This window comes from Paramormyrops kingsleyae, chromosome 24, assembly GCF_048594095.1.
Source record: "Paramormyrops kingsleyae isolate MSU_618 chromosome 24, PKINGS_0.4, whole genome shotgun sequence".
Classification (NCBI taxonomy): Eukaryota; Metazoa; Chordata; class Actinopteri; order Osteoglossiformes; family Mormyridae; genus Paramormyrops; species Paramormyrops kingsleyae.
In genome coordinates this window covers 24148788-24173942 of record NC_132820.1, presented here as the reverse complement: position 1 = coordinate 24173942, position 25155 = coordinate 24148788, and the positions used below count along the sequence as shown (strand labels likewise).

Genomic DNA, 25155 nt, shown 5'->3' with positions numbered 1-25155 from the left:
TGAAATCGAGAGAACTATCAGATAACTTCAACAAGTTACCAAATGAATGCAAAATCAAAGATAGGCTATTAATTTCTGCCTGGCACTAACCTTGTATTCCTCTGTCACATGACCGGTGGGAAGTAGGAACCGAATGCAAGCTGTAGGGCAGAACCCCCTTTGCGGGGAGCTTTTCTGGCAGGCAGGCTTGGGCACAGAGACGCAAACAGACAAGGACAGAACTGGAGAACATTGGCCTGGGCACTTTACCAAACTAAGGAATGGGAAAACACAAGGCAGCTGGTAGTGACTGACAGAAGGACAGGAACATGAGGTGAGACTAATAAAGACCAAGCGTGGCTCATTAGGGCCACGTCAGGGAGGAGAACTGGAGAGTAAGGTTGACAGGACGGGCAGGCCATGACAGTAACACCCCCCCATCCCCCAATCCTGTGCCCTCCTGGTGCAAAGGCATCATTAAGGGGACACACTGACCAGGGCAAAACCAAGGACAGCAGGGGAGACAAACCGCCAGGACACAACTCATGACAGGCCAGGTAACCCGACAGGGATGCAGACTAGGGACTAAAAGACAAACAGCGGGTGTCAGTGGGCAAGTGGCAACAAAGGAAACAGAAGAAGGAGACAAAGGGAGGGATTGGGCACCAAAAGGACCAAAGGTGGCACAGGACAGACAGGGCAGGACACAACCAGACAAACAATGTGCAACAAGAATAGGGCCAGGAGAGGGAGCCAGGGGGAACCTAAAGTGGGAAGCAAGAGTGACTGGAGTGGGGGCTGGAAGAGTGAAATCGGGCTAAGAGGTGAAACCAGGGAGAGCCACGGGGAAGCAAGACTACAGATCAAGCTCCGAGGTGCCGCAGAAGGGTCGCGGCCAGGGGGGCCTTCGGAGTCCTGTCTGGGTCTGTAGAAGGACGAGCTCCTCTCGTCTGCGCCAGCCGAGGGAAGAACAGCATCGGTAGACGGCGAGGGGTCGGCAGAGCCGGAGGGCATCGAGGAGCAGGCAGGACAGGAACCGGACCACACCGTGGACCCTGCAGAACAAAAGCAAAGGCCAGTACCAGTGCCGGAGGAAACCGCAGGTGGTTCCTTTCGGGAACCAATGGATGGGGTCCCCCGAAAAGACCCCCTTGGACCGAGCTGGGGTCAGGCGGTAAGTCTGGGTAGCATACCCCAGATCTTTCCTCCTGGAGCCGAACCCCCGACCAGTTTTCCGTTGACCCTGCCGTTGTCACGGCGATAACCTCCTCGGCTGGGGAAACTCTGGTCACGGGGCTGACACCACGGACTGGGACTCAGGGCAAGAACTGGAGGGTCCCACTCCATGTCCTCCGGGCCGCCTGTGCCTTAATCCATACTAAATGTAATTAAACAGAATGAAGCTTAAAAGAATAAAATGGTAAAGAGAGGAAAATTTAATGTGTAAGTTTCAAAAAACGGGCTCTTACTTTTATTCAGATGTTTGCAGGCGTTGTGACTCTGTGATGAATGGTGACGTATGAGATCCTGAGAATGGGCTACGCCTCCAAGGGTGAGTGGCAGGTGGCATTTCCCAGGAATTACAGGCTGGAGATGTCTGAGGAGCTCTCCTGGAGTGAAGACAAAAGAGAAGAAGGGAACAAGCAGAGGGTGTGGGGAGAAAAAGACTGCAGATCCAGTTACAGGTGAATTGTACAAATGCCCTTGAAGTCTTGGTCCATGAGGGATCCAATTTTTAATTAAAAAAAAAAAAAGGACAATAAATTATTTAAAAATAGAGTTTTCATTTATATCTGTCTAGGAGTTAAAACACATAAAATCAATTAACTTACCTGGTGATTTTGGAACTTCTGACCCCAAATCAAAATAATATAGATTATAACTAAATGCATCGTTTTATTTGGGAAAAAGGGATAAATTAAATAAAAGGTTAAATTTGGAATCTAAAACAAAAACAGCAATTTCACATCAGGAATAAATATCATTTCAAGGGTCTTCAGTACATTTTTCCTGTGTCTGCTCCCTTTACACGTAGAGAGTGATATAAACATGTACCAATATGTTAGACTGACTGAAATGAAACAGAGAAAACGTAAAATAAAGAAGTAAGGAAAATAGAGGTTAAAATGCACGGTAATTTGTCATATTGGCGCAAATGCACATAAAAAATGTACAACCGATTGCTGCATGTATCGCTTTTAAAGGTTAATGCGTACTTGTGAACCAGTTATGTCCATCACTGCGTACATAGCTAACAGAAAGTCAAAACGCATTGCTGTGCTCTAGAACTTGTGAAGTAACTTGCGTGCCTGCTAGCGGCATTCCAGTTCATTTCAAAAGGCATGCACAAGCAGTGCCATCTTGTGGTTTGTCATATATGGCAGATAGGCATGTTGCTGGCCACCCTAAACGAGGACCCAGCATGATGTTGGCCACTGCTGCTGGGCTGCTGTCACAGTTGGTGATTTTTGCTACCTGACTCGACGGTGATCTCAGCCATGGTCCATCTCCTGACCCCCATTATATTTTGTGAATGTAAACCCGTTTAAGTTCACTGCTGCACAGTGGGAAGCAAGTGATCAACTCTGGCGTGTACTGACAACGTAAAATTCGAATAATACTTATCGATGTCAAATATGTGTATCTACATGCAACTAACCAACTATTCAATCAGACTCAGGATGTGCAACAATACCATGCCCATTTACAAAACAATACTCATATACTTTAGTTTGTGTTCACTAAAGGGGGGGCGAGGCCATTGAAGCACCATGCTTGCATTAGTTATAGGACAGACATGTGATCGTGTTAAATCCCCAAAACACAAAAATAACATAACGCTACAGTCACCACATCCTGTCAGCTGGATGGAAGGATACTTTTTTTTTTCAAACACTGGGAAAGTTGGCTGGTGAAACAAAACTGGACACAGACAGAAAAGAACCCCACAACTCTCCTGACTGATCTGTCACTGAAAGGTCAACCCCCCCCCCCCCCCCCACAGGACCATAGCTCAGCCAAGGCTGGTGATGTTGGAACGGCCACCGGGGGGCGCCACTATGCAGTGGCCAGGGCGCCTAGGGACATTGTCGTCAGCTTGGGGACCTGAAAGGCAGCAACAGACTAATTTCAGAAAGGGCTTCAACTAGATGTGTGCAGTGATCATTTTCCATATAGAATTTAAATGTTTTAAGGTCCTTCCAGCAAAAATGAGCTACAAATAAACTACAAATTTACCTCAAAATGGCAATTCCATGGCAATTATGGATGTTCAGTTGTTAATAATAAAAATATATGTTTATTTATACTCAAAGCTTCATAAAACCACACAGGCAAGATTATATGCTGATCCTGGCTCTACAGAGGACGGCAAAATTGCGCATTGATATTTGTACTCATGCACCAAATTTATCGACCCATGAAATGAAAGAAGAGTTAATCATGTGGAAGAGAAGAGAGGAAGAGACAGGTAGATTGTAGAAGACGTCATGCAGAGAACCACTGACACGTATGGGTATGAACTTGAAGAGGAGCCCCAGGTTTGGGATGAGAAACAGACACGAAACACCGGAAGGGAAAAAGAGGATGGCCACCAGGTACAGGATGGCCTGCATAATGCAGGAAATATTCAATTCAATTCAATTCAATTTTATTTATATAGCGCATTATCACAACATTATATTGTCTCAATGCGCTTTACATTTCTGCCTCGTAAGGACCCCTCATTGAGTGAGCCAAAGGCAACGGTGGCAAGGAAAAACTCCCTAAGAGGAAGAAACCTTGGGAGGAACCAGACCCAAAGGGGGAGCCCATCCTCCAGGGGCCGGCAGATGAGTCAAACAAACAAGATGAAATGACTAAGCTAATACAGACAAGATGAAATGACTAAGCTAATACAGGGGTTGAAATATATGTCTCAATGCAGCGGCCGACCGGTGCAGGCACGTGGTGCTTGATGCACGATGGCAGGATTAATAGACACACAGCCGCAGGATGGATGGCGAGGCATCGTGTTGAGCCAAGGGCAGGCAGGTTGGAGGGTAGTTGCCGGAGGTGGAGGTAGTTGTCTTGCAGGCCGCAGAAGCATAAACTCTTCAACGACATTGTGCTCCATGGAGCACACCCCAGAAGGGGTGAGGGAGGAAGTAAGAATAATTGTGTATTAGCCAGAGTTGAGGAAACCAGAGGCAGTGCAAGCAAAATGATCGAGTGCAATATTCGTCTAGGCTCCGGCAGATCTGAGTATAGCAGCATGAGAAAGAGGGAGAGACAGGCGGGAACACAGGCATGGGGACTCCCTGAACATCAGCACTCTAGTGTAGAGCTAGAGTGACAGCACTGATGCCTCAGTTTATCCAAAGTCAATGACACCAATCCCCACCCAGCTCATCACCTCATACTGTTAGTCTGACTGGGAGTGAGGGACTAGCTGGAACCAGAACTAGGTTTCCTATATGCTAAGCTATACAAGTGCGTTTTTAATCTAGACTTGAAAAGCGAGAGTGTGCCTGAATCCCGCACATCCGCCGGGAGACCATTCCACAGCTGTGGAGCTCTGTAAGAGAATGCTCTGCAGCCTGCCGTAGCCCTGTCTACTTTAGGAACTAATAGATATCCTGCTCCTTGTGAACGAAGCAGGCGAGAAGGGTTGTAAGGGACCAGAAGATCATTGAGATATTGTGGTGCAAGGCCATTCAGAGTTTTGTAAGTCAATAGTAATAATTTGTAGTCAATCCTAAACTTGACCGGTAGCCAGTGCAGGGAAGACAGGATAGGGCTAATGTGATCAAATTTTTTAGTTTTTGTTAGAACTCTGGCAGCTGCATTTTGTACTAACTGAAGTTTATGTAGGGATCCAGATGGACAACCCGAAAGGAGGGCATTGCAGTAGTCCAATCTAGAAGTTATAAAGGCATGTATTAGTTTTTCTGCATCTTGAAAGGACAGCAACTTCCGAAGCTTGGCTATGTTCCGTAGATGATAAAATGCCGTACTGGTAATGCTATTTATGTGAGCACTGAAGCAGAGGTCGGAGTCTACCAGGACACCAAGATTTCTGACCACTGTTTTAAATTGAGTAGGGAGGCCGCTAGGGTTGGGGTTTACAAACTTATTGCGGGCCTCCTTAGGACCGATTAAAAGAACCTCAGTTTTTTCAGTATGTTAAATTATGTTACCAATTATGTTACCAAGCGGTAGCATATATAGATTGAACAGTAGGGGGCCCAGCACTGATCCCTGCGGGACACCATATCTTACTTTAGTACTTTAGAAATACCCCAAGAAGCCATGCAAAGGATCCACTCCTTACTCAGAAGTCAACTTGGCCAATACCCAATCAAACCCATACCCAAAATTTTCAGCATCAAAGAACTGTTAATTCTCCTTCACTGTCTTTTAGCCCTCAGTCTCTCCCTGGCTCTTTCCTGCCCTGGTACCTCATCTATCACCAAGGAGTTTACAGCTTACAGGAATGTCCATCATCATGACACATCGAAGCAATAGCGGTTAACCTCACAAACCTATAGCTGATGTGTGCTTGTTATGTTTGCTTGTATTTGTGTTACCCTCCAACTGCTGAGAGTCCGGCCTTGGAAATATATAAGATGATGCAGGTGAAGTCAGGGCAAGGTGCTAGGAGACATCAGTGTCAATACAAGTACAGACAATCGTCATTGTGGGGTCCCTTGCTCCCCAACATGCTGGGGAACCAATAAAAAGGAAGAAGGCATGGACTCTGCCCAATTAAAGACCTTATTGCATGTGTGTAGGAAACCAAATTTCTCTGGGCTCCGCGTGTATCACGGTTACATATGAAGCACACATGTGTTTAAACTTAAAAAAAATCAGGATGAAAGGTGCCTTATTCCCTTTTGCACAGTCATGATACATTTCTGTAATCACATCTCGTCAGCAAGGGGGTATCTCACGCCCCGAAAATTAATATGAATGATTTCTGTTTTTCACCATTTTACTTCAGGTGCTCCGGTTCGATAAGCAGACCCTGTCTCACTCAGTCACCCACTCAGTCAGTCAGTCTGAGTCAGTCTGTTTAATATGTGGTCCCCTCCATGGGGGACGTATCAGATATTAAACTGATACTACACTTGATCTTAGCCAAAAGGCCGAGAAGCCTTTTATTAGATGGATTTTTGGAACAGGGAGCCGGAAGTGGGGCTTGTCCCGTCCGCTCCACGCATCGACCCGGTATTGCAGTGCTTCCGGGAACGGTGCACCTCTACTGCCCCCTGTTGTTGAAAGGCAGAACTGACTGAGTGGGTGACTAATAGACTGAGTGCCTCTGGATGGCCAGCTAATTAGCTGCATGTGCTGTGAGGGAGGGGCCCTGTCCGTGCACAGCCCCCGTTTCCTGCTGTTTTTCTCTTTTTTTTTTTTTTTAAAGGAAGGTGACACGCTGTCGTTTGTGCGGTGGGCAGCTGTGCTGAGGTAAGGAATGACGTCATCTTTGCCTTTTGAATTTTCCCTCATGTTTGTTTAAATGATTGCTGTTTTTTGAGAGGACAGGAGGACAGGGAGGAGTCTGGGCCCCGAGGCTGGCGGCTGCGACATCCCTGGGCATTCTACTCCGAGCGGGGGGCGTCACGGAGGCCCGGCTAACGGCGACCCGCTAAGCGGCGGCCCCATATCGACTCGGGTCTCTCTTCGGTCTTCAGGACCGGTATACGTTTCTTCTCCTTTCCAGATTGGAAAAGACAGGAAGGAGCAAAAGTGGAAGAGTTGACGAAATGGCGACGGATGGCATAGCTTCCAGCGGTGGGGCGTAAGACCTTGCATTCCAGAGCATCCCCGCGCATATGAGAGTCTGCTCCATACATCTCCGTTCAGGTAAGTCAGCTTCCGGTGTGATCACTAGACTCCATTCTTGTGTTTGTCCCTAAAGAGAACAGCCAGGATAGGAAATGCTGGAAACCCATCCCGACCGGAGTCCATCCCTTCCCGGTGGCACAGTAACCCAAAAGTGTTTGTGAGTGTGGTTTATGTCAGATTAGGAGAGCTCAAATGAACCTTTTGTTGGATGATAGTCGGCGACCAAAACAAGAGCTAGATCACAGAAAAGTGTTTCAAAAACGACAGCTTCAAAATGAAATGCAACGCTGGATGGAAGTTTTCTAGTCCTGATGAAGGATGTAGAATCAGAATCCAGATATGTTTCCATACAAGGAATTTGCCTTGGTGGTGCTTTTACATGACATTACAAAGAACATACCACATTTAGCAAAGACATATGCAGCCAGGTAATAAACAATAGACTGGCAATTGGGTAATATGATAATTATATGATAATTAAGTTTATTAATGGCAGTAATGATGGTATTATGATATTTATATATGTGTGTACATAGTAATCATTGTAGTATGAATATAAACTATATAAATGGTATAAGAATTTAAAGGGCTCTTAAATGGTGCCGTTATTAAGTAGCAGCCAAGTCAACTATATGTGCAAGAGTGCAATATGTATACAGAGTTTGCAGTATGTGTGCATAATGTGCAAGAGTGCAGAATATAATCATAGAGGAAGTTTATCAGTTGTTTACTGGTTATGCTGGTGGATATTTCACTGCAGCTGACGATTAATTGAACGTCCAGTCAGAGACTGGCTTGGTTAATGAGAGAGACTGCCTAAGGGAAGAAGCTCTTGGCGTGCCTTGTGGTCTTGGTTCTGATTGCCATGAGTCTACTCCTGGAGGGTAAGGCTTGAAAGATGTGGTGAGCAGGGTGAGATGGGTCCTCAAAGATTTTGTATGCCCGTTTCCTGGTTCTGGTGATGTACAGTGTCTGGAGGGTAGGCAGGTTACTGCCGATTATTCGCTCTGCTGAGTGGATGATGTGTTGCAGTCTGGCCTTGTCTCGTTCAGTGGCTGATCCAAACCAGGCTGTGATGGAGGAGCTAAGGATGGACTCAATGATTGTAGCGTAAAACTGGGCCATCGTGGTTATAACATATTATTTTGGATCAGGCACGGACAGTTGTGAGAGTTCAGTCCGCATTAGCTCTGATAGAACAGTATAAATTTGCAAAGCTAAAGTCCACAAACAGAATCCTAACATATGTCTCAGGGCACTCCAAGTGTCGGAGCAAGAAATGTAGTCCAGTGTTAACTGCATCGTCCACAGGTCTGTTGGTTCTGTAGGCAGACTATAGAGCAGGGGTGTCAAACTGCAGTCCTGGGGGGCCAGAGCCCTGTATAGCTTAGTTCTTTCCCTGTTCCACCACTAATGATTCAGCTCAAGAGCTGTGTGGTAATTAGCACAAGGAGTTGAATCAGGTGTGTTAAATGAGGGGAAACCCAAAAATGTGCAGGGCTCTTGCTCTCCAGGACTGGAGTTTGACACCTGTGCTATAGAGGGTCAAGCGATGGGTCTGTGATGGTTTTAAGGTATGACAGCACAAGTCTCTCAAAAGCCTTCATTACCACTGATGTGAGAGCCACTGGTCTGTAGTCACTGAAGCAAGAGACTCTGGGTTTCTTTGGAAAAGGTGTTATTGTGGATGACTTAAGATACAAAGATCCAGTGACTAATTGAAAATATCTGTGAAGACAGGTGATGGTTGATCTGCACAGTGCTTCAGAGTGGCTGGGGAGACCAGGAGCTTTCCCTGTATTCTGACTCCTAAAGATCTTGTTTACATCTCTGTCGTTGATTCTCCTGGGAAGGTGGCTGGACGTGGGGGGGGGGCGTGAGCTGGGGAGAGTGTGGGCGAGGTGTGAAGGTACCCAGGTGTGAAGAAGGCCATTGAAAAGGTGAGGGCTGTATGATGCGCGAATGTGGCTTTTCAAACCCGCAGTAGAATTTGAACAGGTTTTTGTCACCACTCCTGTAGGCTACATCTTTTGTTTTATGAAGCTGCCTGAGTTCAGTTGTAAACCATGGGTCGTCATTATTATAGCTGACAACAGACTTTTTGGGAATGCGAGAGTCCTCGCAGAAGCTTATGTGCCATGTTACAGTGTCCGTGTATTCATCCACGCTGTTAATAGCAGTTTTGAAAACATTCCAGTCTGTCGAGTCAAAGCATGATTTTAATTGCTCTACAGCTCCACATGTCCAGTGTTTCACTCTAGTAACGACAGGTTTAGCAGTTTTCAGATTTTGTCTGTATGCTGGAATTAGATAAATTGTTGCATGGTCAGAGTTTCCTAGTGCAGCACCAGTCATTTTCTGTCATTAAAATGTGACGTCTTTTCAGTTACCTATTTATTTGTTTTGGCTTTTTCTTATTATTATCTATGTGTTCATTGTAATTGATTAATAAAATTATTTATTTTCATTATTATTTCTTTTTCACTTTTCTTTGAAATGTGATTTTGAAGTTTTAATGTGATTGTATCCTTGTCTTTGTAAAGCACTTTGAATTGCCTTGTGCCTGAATTGTGCTATATAAATAAACATGCCTAAAATCCTTGACGATGACAATGTGCCCAGCCAGCTGTGAACTGTTCATGCGCTTCAAGAGATTTGTAGTTTTTAAACTCTTTAAAAGTGTACGCACTAATGACAGACACTAGGTGGTTGACAGTGTCCCCATAAGAAAGCCAAGGTAGCGCATCGGGATCCCTTGTCCATGTGTTTGCTGGCATTTCATGAGGGTCGACGAGGACACCATAGACAGTGGCGTACTCTCACTGTTCTTCGCTTTCTCCATCTTTGCATTTCTTGCAGTGTGAAGATCTGCGAGCTGTTTAATTTTAGTGACCGCTCCTTTTCAGGATTATGTAGTATATGTTTAACATTAGTTCAAAGTGTGGAAGGGAAATTTAAAGTGATGGTAGGCCAGGGTTGGGAGGCATTGTGGGATTGTTCTTGTGTCTCAGGTTTTGTTGTTTTGGGGATGGTGCCGTGTGTCCTTGCCTCGCAGCCACCTGCATGGAACCAGCTTTGCAGGCCACAGACCTTGGAGAACTGGGCTGAAGGGAACATCGCCGGGGGGAGAAAGGGGACCTGCAGGAAGCCTTGAAATGTAGCTGCTATACTATGCTAGACGCAGTTTGTTGTATGGTAGCATTTGAACACACAAGCAAGTTATGTATCCATAAGGGTTGTATATGTTTACGCTGAAGTCTTTATTTAGGTAATATAGGGTTGGGGTTTCCCTTACTGATAGCATTGTGAGCCATGCCAGCCATGGACACCGAAGGGGGGGTTGCACCTTTTTGCTGGGTTGGGAGTGGAATTTCCCTAATGTTTAGGGTTTTTGCCCTCCTTCCTAGGCTGGATAGACAGGCTTATGTGTGGGACTCATAGGAGGCCTAGGCCTAACGAGGATTGGAAGCTCAACATCCTTGAAGTAGACCAATAGTGGCGTATTATGTTTGTTGTATGGTCGAAACCTGGTTTGCAGATGTTTGGTAACCAATCGGGACTTAGAAGTCCATATAGGGGAATTCGTCTTATAGTATATTAACCTGCTGATTTCTGGGTGCGGGGTGCATTGCGCATTGTACCCGAGTGTGGCTGGAACACTATGCTGGATTGCTGAATAAAGAAGAAAACTTTGGTCATTATGTTAAGACGGAAGCGGAATTGGGAGTTACGTCAGTCTGCAGCAGCGCTGGATCGTTTTACGGCACACTGCTTGCCTGGTCGCAGCCTCCAAAGAGCAAGAGTTCCAGAAGTTCACCTGCGCTCCAGAGACATTTCATAGTTATTATCTTATGTGCCCCTCTCGTTTGGTAGTTCATTTTCTGTCCGTGATTACGGGTGTGCGTGTATGATGTTCAGTAAGTAATGTTTTCTATACTTTTAATGTAGTTGATTTCTTTCTGTATGCGCAGTATCGGTGTAGTGTTGCTAGATTGCGTATATGGCAGCTTGTTGGATTTACATGCCCTGTTATCGTTGATGTAGCAATTTGTCGTGGGTCAGCATTTGTATGTGGTAATTATAATTTGTTATTGCTATTAATCAAGTTAAAGGAGCACCTCCAACTTATTATATAGTTTACTGGTAATCCTTCAGTGCCATCTTGTGGACATATTTGAAACTACCATAATTCGCTTACCTTTTCCAGAATGTTCAGTCGTTATTCCCTTTATTGGTTTATTTCAGAACCACGCCCACATATTGGATTGGATGGTGCCTATTGTTAGTTGCTGGGCTGTAACCACAGAATTGCGAGTAAAAACCTTAAACCCACCTTGGCTGTGATCCCAGTGCTCTGACCGGCACTCTTCTGAGAACACTACCTCATCCGGAACCACGATTTCATTAGTCCACCTAAACCTCCCCCACACATTACATGCGAGGTCTGGAGTTTGATTCAAGTGTGACAGAGTGAGAGTGATTATAGAGGATTATAGAGTCATAGTTGTTTGGGTTAATTCTGACTACCACAAAAGTTTACAAGCCCTCTTTTGGCAAGAGCTAATCATAAGAGCTAATCCTAATCATTTTCATCTTTGCCGTTTAAATCACTCATGAATAGATGTCTTTGTGAGAAATTGGTTTGTTTTAAGCATTTTAAATGTAAATAAATACTGCAATACTCATTGCAGAAATACATCTTTTCCAATATTGTGCAGCCTAATAATGAAGTACTTACTACTACGAGATATCTAACAACATACGATGCAACATTCAACAGGGGGTAGTGAAGTGATATGTGGCAGATCAAAGTGCCAATTCGATGTGGGGCAGTGATTAGCATGTGGAGAATGCTGCAGCAGTATTACAAAATCAGCAACTCTTTTAAAAATAATAGTGATATAAATATATTATTTATTAATAAGTATATAGAATCAGTACACAAAGTATAAGTATATAAAGTTTAAGTACATAAAGTATATAAGTATAAAAATCTTAAGTATAAAAATGTTATAAGTTTAAAAATGTTATAAGTTTAAAAATGTTATAAGTTTAAAAAAAGTTTAAGTAAAAAAAAGTTTAAGTAAAAAAAGTTTAAGGGCTCAGGCCTGCTGCTCCTACTCATCAGAGTGGATCTGATACTTGAACTTCTTCTTCAGAGCCTCTGCTAAGATGGCAGCAATGTCCTCTGAGGGCATGGGCGTCCCCTGCGTCAGTCCCCTCCTCGTCACTGGCGTCCCACCTGGCGACCTCAGCACTGGGCGCAGTTTAATGTGCGCCAGCTCCGCCAGAACATCCACCATGTTGGGGCCATTGGTGGGTCCTGCGCCACTTCCCTGACGATGACTCGTCTTCTGCTTCGGGCCCTGGATATTAGCAGGCGGAGGCGGTGGAGGAGGAGGAGGAGGGGGCGGGAAACAGCTTGGAGCTGAAGTGGGGACTATAAGAGGAGTCCCAGTGGTCTCCGAACTGCTCCGGGGCATATTTGGGTCAGTCAGGGCACCAGCAAGCTGGGAGATCTCGGACCGTAAACGGTCCACCTCGTCTTCGAGGGCTGCAATCTTCTCCCAAACTGCCGCCCACTGATCCCCGTGATCCCCGTGTCCACTGGGGAGGTGGATGCCACTCCCGACATTTGCAGGGGCGTTGCCATTTATAGCAACCCCCGTTGCAACACTTGAGGATGTCTTCACAAAGCGCTGGGAAAGAAAAAAATCTCCAGTTGCAAAAAACTTGTTACATTGCGCAGTTCAACGCAGAGGGGGCGACTCTGTGAAACAAGCGATCTTCCTTGGTCGAAAAAATACTGTATTCGGAACGGAATCAAATCCAAAAAAAACAGTCTGCACACAAAGTACAGAGAGTTAGATGTCTTACTTAAACATCACACAAAATTATATTTTTCTCCATCATCCATTAACATACAGCGCAATCTCAGATCCACATTAGGCCATACTATACAGATTTCCTGTACAACATTAATATACGCATATACATGTATATATTTATATATGCACATTATAAACATTTCAACCTGCAATGGTACTAACAGGGTGGCTAAACTGAATAACACCATATCACAGTCAACGTATTCCGATCAATTAGCAAGTAGCCTTATAGGTAGCTTTAGCATTTTACATACAACTATAAAAAATGATACATTAGCAAAGAAAATAATCAACAAAGGTTCACATTCATATCCTGACTGTTTTTCCTTCACACTAATGATCCCTATATCTATATTTTCCTTAACATTTAACCAAACAGGTAAATTGACCTACCAGGATATCCAAAAGAGAGCAATTGCACCAAAATCTTTCTATCCACTAATTGCTGCAATTGTATGCTTCGGCCAAAAAAAATAAACAGTGCTCTAAACGTTGATATCTACACAAATATATATACATATATGTAGATATATACGTTTATTTCTCTAAGTTGCCGTTCACTCTTCTTTCCGCTCTCTTTACCCGCCTTCCTCCGTCTAGAAAAACCCGCCGGAAAAAAAACTCCCACCCTACCTTTCGGCACTCAGGAACGTCTTAAAGAGACAGCTGCCCACTTTGGTATACACACACTTATTGTAAGGTTCATGTCTCCCTCTTTACAAATTACGCTCTATAATAGCTTCAAATCATTATGGTACTTTAGCTTTATAGACCTGGCTTCATATGGTTTTGTTATTATTATTTTTGGTATTAGTATTATTATTTTAAGAATGAAGCTAAATAATATAGCCGCCCACTAATATGTCACATATGGGTTAAAATGCAGAGGACACATTTCGTCGTTGTGTGATGTGCCAAGAATGGCACTTGATTACAAAGTACAAATACTTTTTTACTTGCCAACATTCATAAGCAACTTTATTTTTCAGTACAGTTGCGGTTTTTATAAATCTTGGTGATTAATATTCGCGGAGAGCGTGGGGTTTCCATTTTTCTATAACATTTATATTGTTAAAGGAAACACAGCTTAGCAAGCTGTTTAATTTTAATGACTGATTGTTTTCAGTATTAACTAGTATTTGTTTAACATTGGTTTAAAGTTGACTGCTGCTACTTTAGCAACAGCTCGGCATGCGCTCTCTGAGCTGATCCTAATCACTTTCATCCTTGATATTTCAGTCAGTCATGAATGGAGGTGTTTGTGAGAAACTTATTTATTTATTTTTTTAAAAAAGATCCTTTATAAACACTCCAATACTTACTGCAGAAAATGATTTTACGCAATGTCCTGCAGTCCAGTTATGAAATACTAATCTAACAACATACAATGTGCTGCCCACAGAAACGCTGTCTGTGCGCAGCCTGCTGGCAAAAAGCGGAACTACAGTTACAGCAAATAAGGCAGAACGGAAACATCGGCGTCACTCCTTGGACTGATGATAGCTTATAAATAGTTCTCAGTGAACCAAATAGAATGAACCAAATTTCACTGGTCCCATGCAAACTGACACCCATCTGGAACAACCCTGACATCCTGTTAAATAAAAAAAGTGATAAACTTCCTGGCTTGGCATAATAAAGGAATCAAGCGCCTCGAACATATAATCCAAGACAATTGCATGATATCATTTGACAAAATTACAGAAACTTATAACATTGAGAAAAACAAATACTTAGAATATCTTCAACTTAAATCAATAATACATAATAGATGGTGCCGTAAGCAATTAGATCTGGAGCTTTCACTAAAAATAGCAAACTTTTTAATAACTCCAACTAAAAAACTACTGTCTAGGATTTACGTGCATCTAGCAGAATCTGATACAACGCTCTCACTCCCTACCCACAAATGGGAAAGGGATTTGCTCATCAATCCAGACACTAACTTCTGGAAGCAAATTTGCTTGAATACCTTTCGAATGAATCAGAACTCCAACCTGCAGCTATTACAGTACAAAATTTTACACAGAACACACTACACAGGGCAGAGGATGTTCCAGATGGGTATCAGAGATACTGACATATGCCTAACTTGTAAGAAGGATGCACCAGATAATTACCTGCATGCTTTCTGGTATTGCACACCGGTCAACGAATTCTGGCAAAGGATTTGTGAAGACTCATCTACACACCTAGGGCATCCCATCCCACCCTCCCCCTCACTCTGCCTGCTTGGGGACCTCACTAGCACTAATATGGACACGAATAAATCTTGCATGCTTCTCACAGTACTAACCGTTGCTAAGAAAACAATCCTTCTGAACTGGAAGTCAAAAGAGAATTTAAACATAAATCTGTTCAAAAATCTACTCTTGGATTATGTTTCCATGGAGAGGATGTCTGCCTGTAAGAAAAATCATTTGATCGATGAAGACAGTTGAAGACAGTTGGACTCCAATAATTAATTTTTTAATGTAATGTCGTCACGGGTGGTGGGGCCTTGCCGTCACCGTCCCGGGTTGGAGGCTGGGTTGTTGGGGTCCTCTGGTGTTTCTCTTGGCTGAGGGCGCGTGGTCAGTGTCTCTGGGTGGCCGCTGGCCTGGCCTGTTGGGGGCGGAGCGGGGGATGGGAGGTTCTGCCCCCCCGGGGTGGGTGGCGCGCTGGGGGGGGATCGGAGGGTGGGGCCTCTGGGTTCCGCCTGGGCCGCTGCGCTGGGGTGTGTGGGTTTGGGGGCGTGGGCTCTATCTGCTGGGGCCGCTGCTCCGGCTCCCGGGCGGGTGGTCGCCCGCATGCTGGGGGGCCTGGTCTGCCCGGGCCCGTTGCCTGGTGGGGGTGGGTCGTTGTCTGCCGTTGGCGATTCCGGTGCGGGGCCCTCGGACACTGTGGGGTGGTTTGGGGGGGGAGGTGGGAGGAGCGTCTGCCTCGCCTGGGGGGGGGGCCTGGGGTGGCCGGGGGGCGGGGGTCACCCTGCCTGGCTGGACCGGCTCCCCGTTTGCCGGGGGGTCTGGGGTTGTCCTGTCCTTGGCTTCTAGCTGGGGTCTCATCGGGCGTGGTGGGGTGGGTCTCTCCCGGTCTGCGCCTGGGGGGGGGGGGGGGGGGGGGGCGGTTCCCTGCTGCCGGGCTGCTTGTGGCGCCCCTGAACACCTCGGTTGGCCATCCCTGCCGGCTGTGCGGGGTCGGGGATGGGGACTAATTGGGGCCAGTCGGGGATCTGGCCCCGGTGCCGGGGGGGGGCCCACTCCTGGCACACCCTTATTGCTCCCCTGGGCCCAACATCACATTTCACACAACACTAGGGCCTTGAGGGGCGGTGGGGAGGTGCGCCGAGACACTGCCCCTCAATTTTTACTTGCATGTTAGACACCACATGACACTAGGGCTGAGGAGGTGGGTTGAGGCAGGTGGGGCTCTGCCGTCTGCCAGTGGTGGGGCCCTCATACCCGAACTGCACCCACTAATTTTAATGCATTGTAGACATAAACACACAACTCTCTCACACATGTACATGCACACTTCAGACCAACATGGGTCAGGGAGGGGATGGGGGCTGAGGAGCCCCCCCATAACTCTCTGTCTCTGTCTCTGGCCCTGACCCATCATGGGGGGGTTCGGGCGGCCCTGGCGGGTGTGGGGGCGGCCTCCTCTCTTGGGCCCTGTTAGGCGGATTGGGGGGTTCGGTTTGGGCTGGGCGGGGGGTCTGCCGCTCCCCGGTCGCCGCGGGTCCGCTCCCGGGTGGGGGGGGGTCTCTTTGTATGGGCCCCCCTTGGATCGTCCTGCAGTGTTGGGGGGGGAGGCGTGCCGGGTCGCTGCGGTGGGCGGCGGCCCGTCCTGCCGGGGGATGGGCTGGGGCCCCTCCGGTGTGTGGGCGGCCGTCCGCCGGGGGGGGGGTGGGGTGGTCCTGGTTGGTGGGGCCCTTCGGCCCTGGACCCGCCTGCCTCGGTGGGGGGGTTGCGGGTGGGGCTGGGGGGCTCCCAAACATGCTACAATAACATCAGAACATAAAGTCATGGTGCCTTGGAAAAAAAATTAATAATGTGTATGACTCCCATGAGCTTGGAGGACCACATCCATACGTCTTGGCAATGACTGAAATAACTTGTTGATGAAGTCATCAGGAATGGCAAAGAAAGCAGTTTTGCAGGACTCCCAGGGTTCGTCTAGATTCTTTGGTTTCGTCTTCCAAGCCTCCTCCTTCATCTTACCCCAGACATGCTCAATAATGTTCATGTCTGGTGACTGGGCAGGCCAATCCTGGAGCACCTTGATCCTCTTCAGTTTCAGGAACTTCAATGTGGAGGCTGAAGTATGAGAAGGAGCGCCATCCTTCTGCAGAATTTGCCCTCTCTTGTGGTTTGGAATGTAATGGGCAGCAAGAATATCTTGATACTTCAGGCTGTTGATGTTGCCATCCACTCTGCAGATCTCTCGAACACCCCCATGGATGTAACCCCAAACCATGATTTTTCCTCCACCAAACTTGACTGTTTTCTGGGTGAATTTTGAGTTCATGCGGGTTCCAACAGGTCTTCTGCAGTATTTGCGGCATTTGGTATGTAGTTCAATGGATGATTCGTCAGAAAAATCAACCTTCTGCCACTTTGCCTCTGTCCATCCTTGCTGCAAGCTGTGGGCCTTGGCAAATTCAACATGCTTTTTTTGTTGTGTTCTTGTTAATGCTGGTTTCTGAGCACTAATTTGGCCATGGAGACCACTGCGTGCGAGAATTCGAGAAACTGTTCTTGTAGACACAGCGATTTCTGGTGACCAGTTCTGATGTAGCTCTGCTGCAGTTGAAAAAGGGTTGGCCCTGGACTTTCGAAGCAACAAACGGTCCTCTCAAAGAGTTGTCTTACGGGGTCTGCCTGACCTGGGCTTGTCATGAACATCACCAGTTTCTTCATATCTTTTTTTAATCCTCTCCACTTGACGTTTGAATACATTAACGATGTCTGCCACCTCAGCAGCAGACTTGGTCTGTGGTTGAATCTTTGGCATGTTGTCAGAAGTTAGGTTGCACTTCAAGTGAAGGTCTGGTGTGCTGGGGTTCTTTTTATACACACCTGGGATTATGTTAATTACAATATTTGTCACAGGTGAACCTCTAATTTGTGATTGGTTGAATAATTAAAAGACATGACAAGACTTTTGTCCTTGCAAAAACAGGTGTTATGGACTTTAACAAGCTGTGAACATCAGGACACTTTTTGACTGTTTCATTTTGTACCCAGTTATTAATGTGAAAGCCCTTGGCATTAAATTGATCCATTCATTGTAACAATTGATTGATTAGAAATAAAGTTATATGCCTTTTTAAGTTACTATGTCCTTATGTGACAAGACTTTTGTCAATGACTGTACACTCACCTAAAGGATTATTAGGAACACCTGTTCAATTTCTCATTAATGCAATTATATAATCAACCAATCACATGTCAGTTGCTTCAATGCATTTAGGGGTGTGGTCCTGGTCAAGACAATCTCCTGAACTCCAATCTGAATGTCAGAATGGGAAAGAAAGGTGATTTAAGCAATTTTGAGCGTGGCATGGTTGTTGGTGCCAGACGGGCCGGTCTGAGTATTTCACAATCTGCTCAGTTACTGGGATTTTCACGCACAACCATTTCTAGGGTTTACAAAGAATGGTGTGCAAAGGGAAAAACATCCAGTATGCGGCAGCCCTGTGGGCGAAAATGCCTCGTTGATGCTAGAGGTCAGAGGAGAATGGGCCGACTGATTCAAGCTGATAGAAGAGCAACTTTGACTGAAATAACCACTCGTTACAACCGAGGTATGCAGCAAAGCATTTGTGAAGCCACAACACGCACAACCTTGAGGCGGATGGGCTACAACAGCAGAAGACCCCACCGGGTACCACTCATCTCCACTACAAATAGGAAAAAGAGGCTACAATTTGCACGAGCTCACCAAAATTGGACAGTTGAAGACTGGAAAAATGTTGCCTGGTTTGATGAATCTCGATTTCTGTTGAGACATTCAAATGGTAGAGTCAGAATTTGGCGTAAACAGAATGAGAACATGGATCCATCATGCCTTGTTACCACTGTGCAGGCTGGTGGTGGTGGTGTAATGGTGTGGGGGATGTTTTCTTGGCACACTTTAGGCCCCTTAGTGCCAATTGGGCATCGTTTAAATGCCACGGCCTACCTGAGCATTGTTTCTGACCATGTCCATCCCTTTATGACCACCATGTACCCATCCTCTGATGGCTACTTCCAGCAGGATAATGCACCATGTCACAAAGCTCGAATCATTTCAAATTGGTTTCTTGAACATGACAATGAGTTCACTGTACTAAAATGGCCCCCACAGTCACCAGATCTCAACCCAATAGAGCATCTTTGGGATGTGGTGGAACGGGAGCTTCGTGCCCTGGATGTGCATCTCACAAATCTCCATCAACTGCAAGATGCTATCCTATCAATATGGGCCAACATTTCTAAAGAATGCTTTCAGCACCTTGTTGAATCAATGCCACGTAGAATTAAGGCAGTTCTGAAGGCGAAAGGGGGTCAAACACCGTATTAGTATGGTGTTCCTAATAATCCTTTAGGTGAGTGTATATAATGCCGATTTGTCACATTATTAATTATTATTATTACCACTGATGTTGTTATAATTTTTGTTGTTTGATGAGTGTTATGTTTCTTATGCTTGTTTGTATTCTGTATTCCCCTACACTTAATTTTTTTCCACCCCTACCTACATTTTTAGTGTTATTATTTCTGTATACCTTTTTTTTTTTTCTCCCCCTCTCCCCATAGTGATTGATGTCTGTTGTTATTGTTACGCTTGTTGTTTCTGTATCCCCCCCTGTTTTTCTTTTTTTCTTTTTTCTCTTCCTTTTTCCATGGTACCGGTGAGTTCGGAGCAGCCACACTCTTTGCTCTTGAATGTAATGTAAAATAAAGTTGTCCTCCGAAGAGGAGGGGTGGTGGTGGGCAATAAAAAAAAAAAAAAAAAAAAAGAACTGCCTAGGATACAAACGTCATGCATGTAACTAAACTCTTCAGCCAATAAGGGCAAAGGTGTGTCGTCACGGAGGCGGTTCCAGTTTGTGCAGCCGGGTGAGAGGTCGCAATGCATCTAATCGTAATGCATTGCGTCAGGATCAGAATGCGTTGCTTTAAGCCAGCGCTGTAAGCAAGTCGAACGCACCCAATGACCGGACTGGGGAAACAAAATTTACAAGCGGACTTAATACAGAGGACTAATGACAACAACCAGAAACAGCTGATCACATGGGGATCCCACACGAGCTTAACGAGGGGGCGTGGCACACGGAAGGAGCGGACGATCGGGGCAGGGGTAATGTTGGGATAATATCTTTATCGTTTTGGAAGTCATTAAGAAAAAAAATGCTCTTCTTGTTTTATCCTGTTCATTTTGTGTTGAAATGCTTAAAAACACACACACACACATATTTAGGTGTAATTTTGGGGGGCCGGGAACCAATTAATTGGTTTTCCATTATTTCTTATGGGAAAAATTAGATCAGAACTCAAACTTTTTAGGATTCGATCTGGAGTCCGGAACGGATTAAGTTCGAGAACCGAGGTACCACAGTATAGTGCAAAATACCATGTATTTTGTAATGTCTCAAATGAAGTAGGCCTAAACTAATATTAGGCCACTAAACATAGTGTACTATCAAAGAGCAGCCCATTGGTTTTCAATTCAGTAGCCTAATGTGAAATACTATGGTTTAATGGTTTAAAATTATAGTAAACAAAAGCAGCTCAAGAAAATCAACTATTCATATGTTATAGCCCATTTATATGAGGAAGAGAACCAGAATTCCCGGCATGTTGAAAAAAGTGCCTACACCAAACCTTTCCATAGACTAATAAGAACCGAGAGAAAAAAGGGAAAATAAATGTCTTTCTCATAAATTGAGCAACATAGCACTATCTGCATTTAGTAGGCTATAGACCTGGTTAATTCAACTTTGACACTGACGGTGAAATAAACCTGTACAGTTTGGTCACTTAAAAAACACTGACCGTTTTTGAAAGTTATGTCTGTACCTGATCATGATGGAGGAGAATGGTAGTCTTTATATACGAGATGGCCTGATGGGGATCGGTAAAGATTTTTTCCTCGCCATCAAATGTGAAACGGAATGTAGCTGGATAACAGAGACCAAATTTCACATCCTTAACAGTTCTAAGGAGCTGCTTTGCTCTTTAAAGGCAGCTCGCTTCTTTGCTATCGCCAGAGTGAAGTCCGGAAAGATGTGCACACGCTTCTCCTTGTAAAACAGCTGCTTCTTCTGGCTGGAGAGGCGAAGGATGCGATCCTTCACGTCACCATAATGTACACGGATTATGAATGGTCTTGGCCTCTTCTCTTCCCACGGCCTCGGTGATAATGAACTGTGGCCCCGGTCCAGACATGGAGTTTCCTCCAGGTTCAGTATCTCCTTCAAAGCAGTTGCGCAGAATTGCCGCGGGTTGGTCCCCTCTTGGCCCTCCTCTATTCCAACAATGCATTTAGTTGTCAGGTTACACACATCTGACTGCAGTTTTTTCACGGCAGTTTCCAAAGTAAAGACTGTAGAGCTCCACACCGTGGTAGACTGCTCGAGGTCGTCCAAACGCTCGGAATGCTGTGCATTAGCAGTCTGTAAGGAGCTAGCCGTAGAATGCAACTCTGGGCGGATAGAAGTTATTTCTTGCCAGAGGACAGCAGTTTGTGTATCTATTTTCGTGCCCAATAGTTCAATCGCTGTCATAATTTTCTCAACCGAATCCGAAGAAAGTTGCTGTGCATCACCCTCAGTGGTAGCCTTCTTGCTAGCTGTAGCAGGTTTCTGTGAGCGACTAGCCATTTTTAAACGAGGAGGAAAACAAAACTTTTAAACGCGTTTTCTTGCTGCCTTAGTCCTTCAATTAGTGATGTTAAACTTTTCGGATAAATATTTATCTATCAATATGGCTTCTGCAAGTATGTAAATATAATGAAAATGAAATTGCTCACTGAGCTCCAGGACCTCACAGCCTCACATGTCGAACGTCAACCGGAAGTTCCCATGCAATTGTTTCTTAAACATACCTTTACCTGTCTTATCTTATCCTATGTTATCTTACGTTATGTGAAGTGTCGCTATTTACATCTGACAGATAGCCCATCTCCACAGCCATCTCCAGAACCCCAGGGATGTCACTCAGCTGGTCCAGCACATCACTAGGAAATTTGACCTCATCTTCATCAAGTCTCGGTCGCAGGGGCACCCTCATTATCCCCGTACGAATAGTGAGCCTCAGAGTTTCCATTCCTCTGTTGCTTGCAGATGTGAGCTGAGCTCATGAAGTCGTTCCAGAACTGCTGGCACCAGTAATGAGCAGAGCACTTGGCATCATAGGTCATCTTATTGTAGTTGCTTATATAGTAATGATTGAATTTTTCCATTTTTTCAATAACAAGAGAAGGGGACAAAAACGGTGGTGTTGGACCCATGACCAGCTGAGATGAGGGGGCCTGCACCAGAACGTGAGGCAGAGGGGTGGGATGAACTACGGCTGGAGCTGAAGATGGTTCTGGAGCTGGGCTAACTGGTGAGGCTACGCATGGGGATGAAGGAGGGGAGTCCATAAAAAGAGATGGAGAAGGAGGTAAAACAAAAGAGGATGGGACTGGTGAGGGAACTAAGAAGGAAGTTGATGATAAGGCTGGTGAGTAGGGCTCAGGGTGCGACGTTGTTGGGACTCGATGCAGGATGGTAGCGATCCCACATGGGTTGAATCGAAGGGGTTACTGGAGAATAGCAGCTTTTGTAAGTTCTTGGTATATGGCCCCCTTCCGTCCTTTAGGTTTCCTCCTTCATTCTGATAAAAGAATGACGGTACAATTATGCAAAATAAAGTGTAAAAATACAAGAATCAAATCAATTGATGGCTGTTAGTGACAGACAGACAGCACACTTGGCAGTCAGTACTGCACATTGAGAAAAATACTGCCGTCTCACTGTCTCATTGGAGACAGGAAACGAATGCTTGGGAGACTTACGCGCTGGTCTCGGATTGGGCCGCCTGCATTTCCGTAGGGGTACTTCACCTATAAAAACACACCAGTCAGTGCACAGATTGCCTGATATGCAGAACAGCATTTACTATAGAGAATGGCAACGCTGGAAAGGTTCATGTGCACCAAGGCTAGCAGCCCACTCAATCCAAATGCTGGCATCAAGAACTGACTATTGAATCAAATCATTTATATAAGTAAGTGAACTTTATTGTCATTCACTCCATACAACAGTACAACAACGGAAGCATAGCTGAACAAAATTGCGTATCTCCAGGCTCAATGTGCAGACATAAAAAGATGCACATAGTCAACATATGGATAACACAAAGAAAATTTCACTTCTTACACAGAAGTAATTAAGACTTTGTAAGACAGCATAAGGCAGCACAGGACAGACACTAAACATACAAACCAATATACATACCCAGCAGGCATCCGACATTGTCACAACGTTGAATGACAGTTGAAATCCTGTCTTTATGTTGACAACATTGTTTCAACATAAATATGATGTTGAGATTTCAATGCCTGCTGTGAGCAAGCAGGAACAGTGTTGGCACTATGCTGATCTTGCGTCGAAATATAACAATATAATATATTTTTTTTTAAAGTTGAAAAAATCATTCTGGTAGCACTCTGCAAACATTTATTAATATTTTGGAGGTATATTTTTTAAAAATGCTGTAATCTCTCGGTTTGGACTGAGCGCCGAACCGCCTTCGCGCATGCGCACTTCCTGCATTCTCCAACGGTCTCCCGCTTGAGCGCTGCTCTGGTTTTGCAAACACTTGGAAGCTGTCGAAGAGGTGGATCCTAGGCACAGGCAATCCAAAAGGTAAGCATAGGCAATCATGAAGTTGACCAACATCTAAAGTAAAAGTTATTAATGTTCATTCATTGATTTGTTATTTGTGAGGCCAATCGTTCACGCTCTTTTACACAGCCCCATATCTGCCCCATTTTAATATGCGCACAAGACGTCATGAGGATCAGAAGAGCCATCTCAGATTTACCCACCATCAAGAGAAAGACTCTGACCAAACAGGATCTTACAGCTTTTTCTTGTTTCATATTAAGGTTTTACTGGCTTGGTTCTGATTGATCTTGAAGAATAGAGAGCTGTGGTCTTATAGCATCTTGCTATTGAGTCAGAGAAAAAAACTCTTGGAGAAGTATAGGGTATCTCTCCGGAGTAGTCTATATTTTAATGGCGTGGGGATATGTTTGATTGCCAGTCCTTCCCTTGGATGATTAACATATGTAGAAAGGTGTCAGGAAAGTTGTGATACTCTTTTTTTTGTGCAGCTCCTGGTACCACCTCCTCCGCAGTAGACCAGTGGTGCTGGATGTATATTTGCATAGCATGACACAGTACTGTTGTTGATTTAATAGATTTTTTTTTTTTTAATCCACCGCGATTGTGATGAATAAGGCAAGAACAAAAACCCCAGAAATGGCTCCTGCGTGCCAGCCAGGGACCAGGAGGGATGGTTTGGCCTCTATGGCTTAACAAGAGAAGGTATTGGCTGGGTGAAAAATGCTACAGAAAACCAATCATTTTGTTTCTTTTCTAAGCCTGGCCCTCCAGGAAGATCATTTGGACATTATGTGCCTTGTCAATTGAGATTTCTTTGGGGATGCAGATATATAAGAACTACACTGCTCAGACAAATCAGCTTACACCAACACAGAAAAACACATATGGTAATTTAGTAAAGATTAATATCAGTGCCATACCATCCTCAATCGTGGTGGGTTTCTAAAAATTAAGCTTAATGAAAGTCTTAATATTAAATGAGCAAAGTGATTTGATTTGTTCCTCTATCGCAAGTTGTAGTCTAAAAGCAATGAGGCCACCACCCATTGTATCTGTTTTAGCGAAATACACTCCTTCAGTCATTAAGATAGCTCTCACCTTCTTTCAGCCCTGCTAAACAACTATGTTATGCAGTCTAACACAGATTAGCTTCATAGTCGGTGTTTGGTGCCATATATTTCACACACTTTTATACCACAGATGGTTCTCAGCACAGTTTGTTGGTTATTAAGAGCTGAACTGAAATGAAACTTGCATAAAAAGATAAAAGGCTATGTTGGTCTGAGTCTTTCTTATTATGGTGGGTTAGTAAAACACAGCAGCTGAATGCCCAAATGAGTTCAAATGAGAGACATTAAAATAGGGCAGATATGGGCCACCCATTTTGTACCTGTGTGCCACCCTTATGGGCTTGCAATCTGGAAAGAGGTGGAGACACATTGTCTTAACACTCTAGGTTGTAAATTGAACACTATAAGAGTTCATAAATATTAACACTGTACAAACAACAGTCACTGCACACTGAAAAGTGTTAAAGACAACACTGAATGGTGTGGACCCATATAGACACCATGCAGTGTTAATTTAACACTGGCACAT

At 44.9% G+C, this 25155-nt stretch overlaps 1 long non-coding RNA gene and 2 pseudogenes across 1 annotated transcript; 1 reads left to right on the top strand and 2 right to left on the bottom strand.

Moving 5' to 3' along the window:
- Positions 1-6010: 6010 nt before the first annotated feature.
- LOC140582646 (U2 spliceosomal RNA) lies at positions 6011-6116 on the bottom strand (annotated as a pseudogene).
- On the top strand, positions 6083-6220 carry LOC140582637 (U2 spliceosomal RNA; annotated as a pseudogene).
- Positions 6221-11701: 5481 nt separating this feature from the next.
- LOC140582304 (uncharacterized) lies at positions 11702-13276 on the bottom strand. The gene is made up of 2 exons (XR_011985234.1): positions 13089-13276; positions 11702-12650 (listed from the first exon to the last, which is right to left on the bottom strand). It is a non-coding gene; the product is annotated as an uncharacterized lncRNA (long non-coding RNA).
- Positions 13277-25155: the final 11879 nt, after the last annotated feature.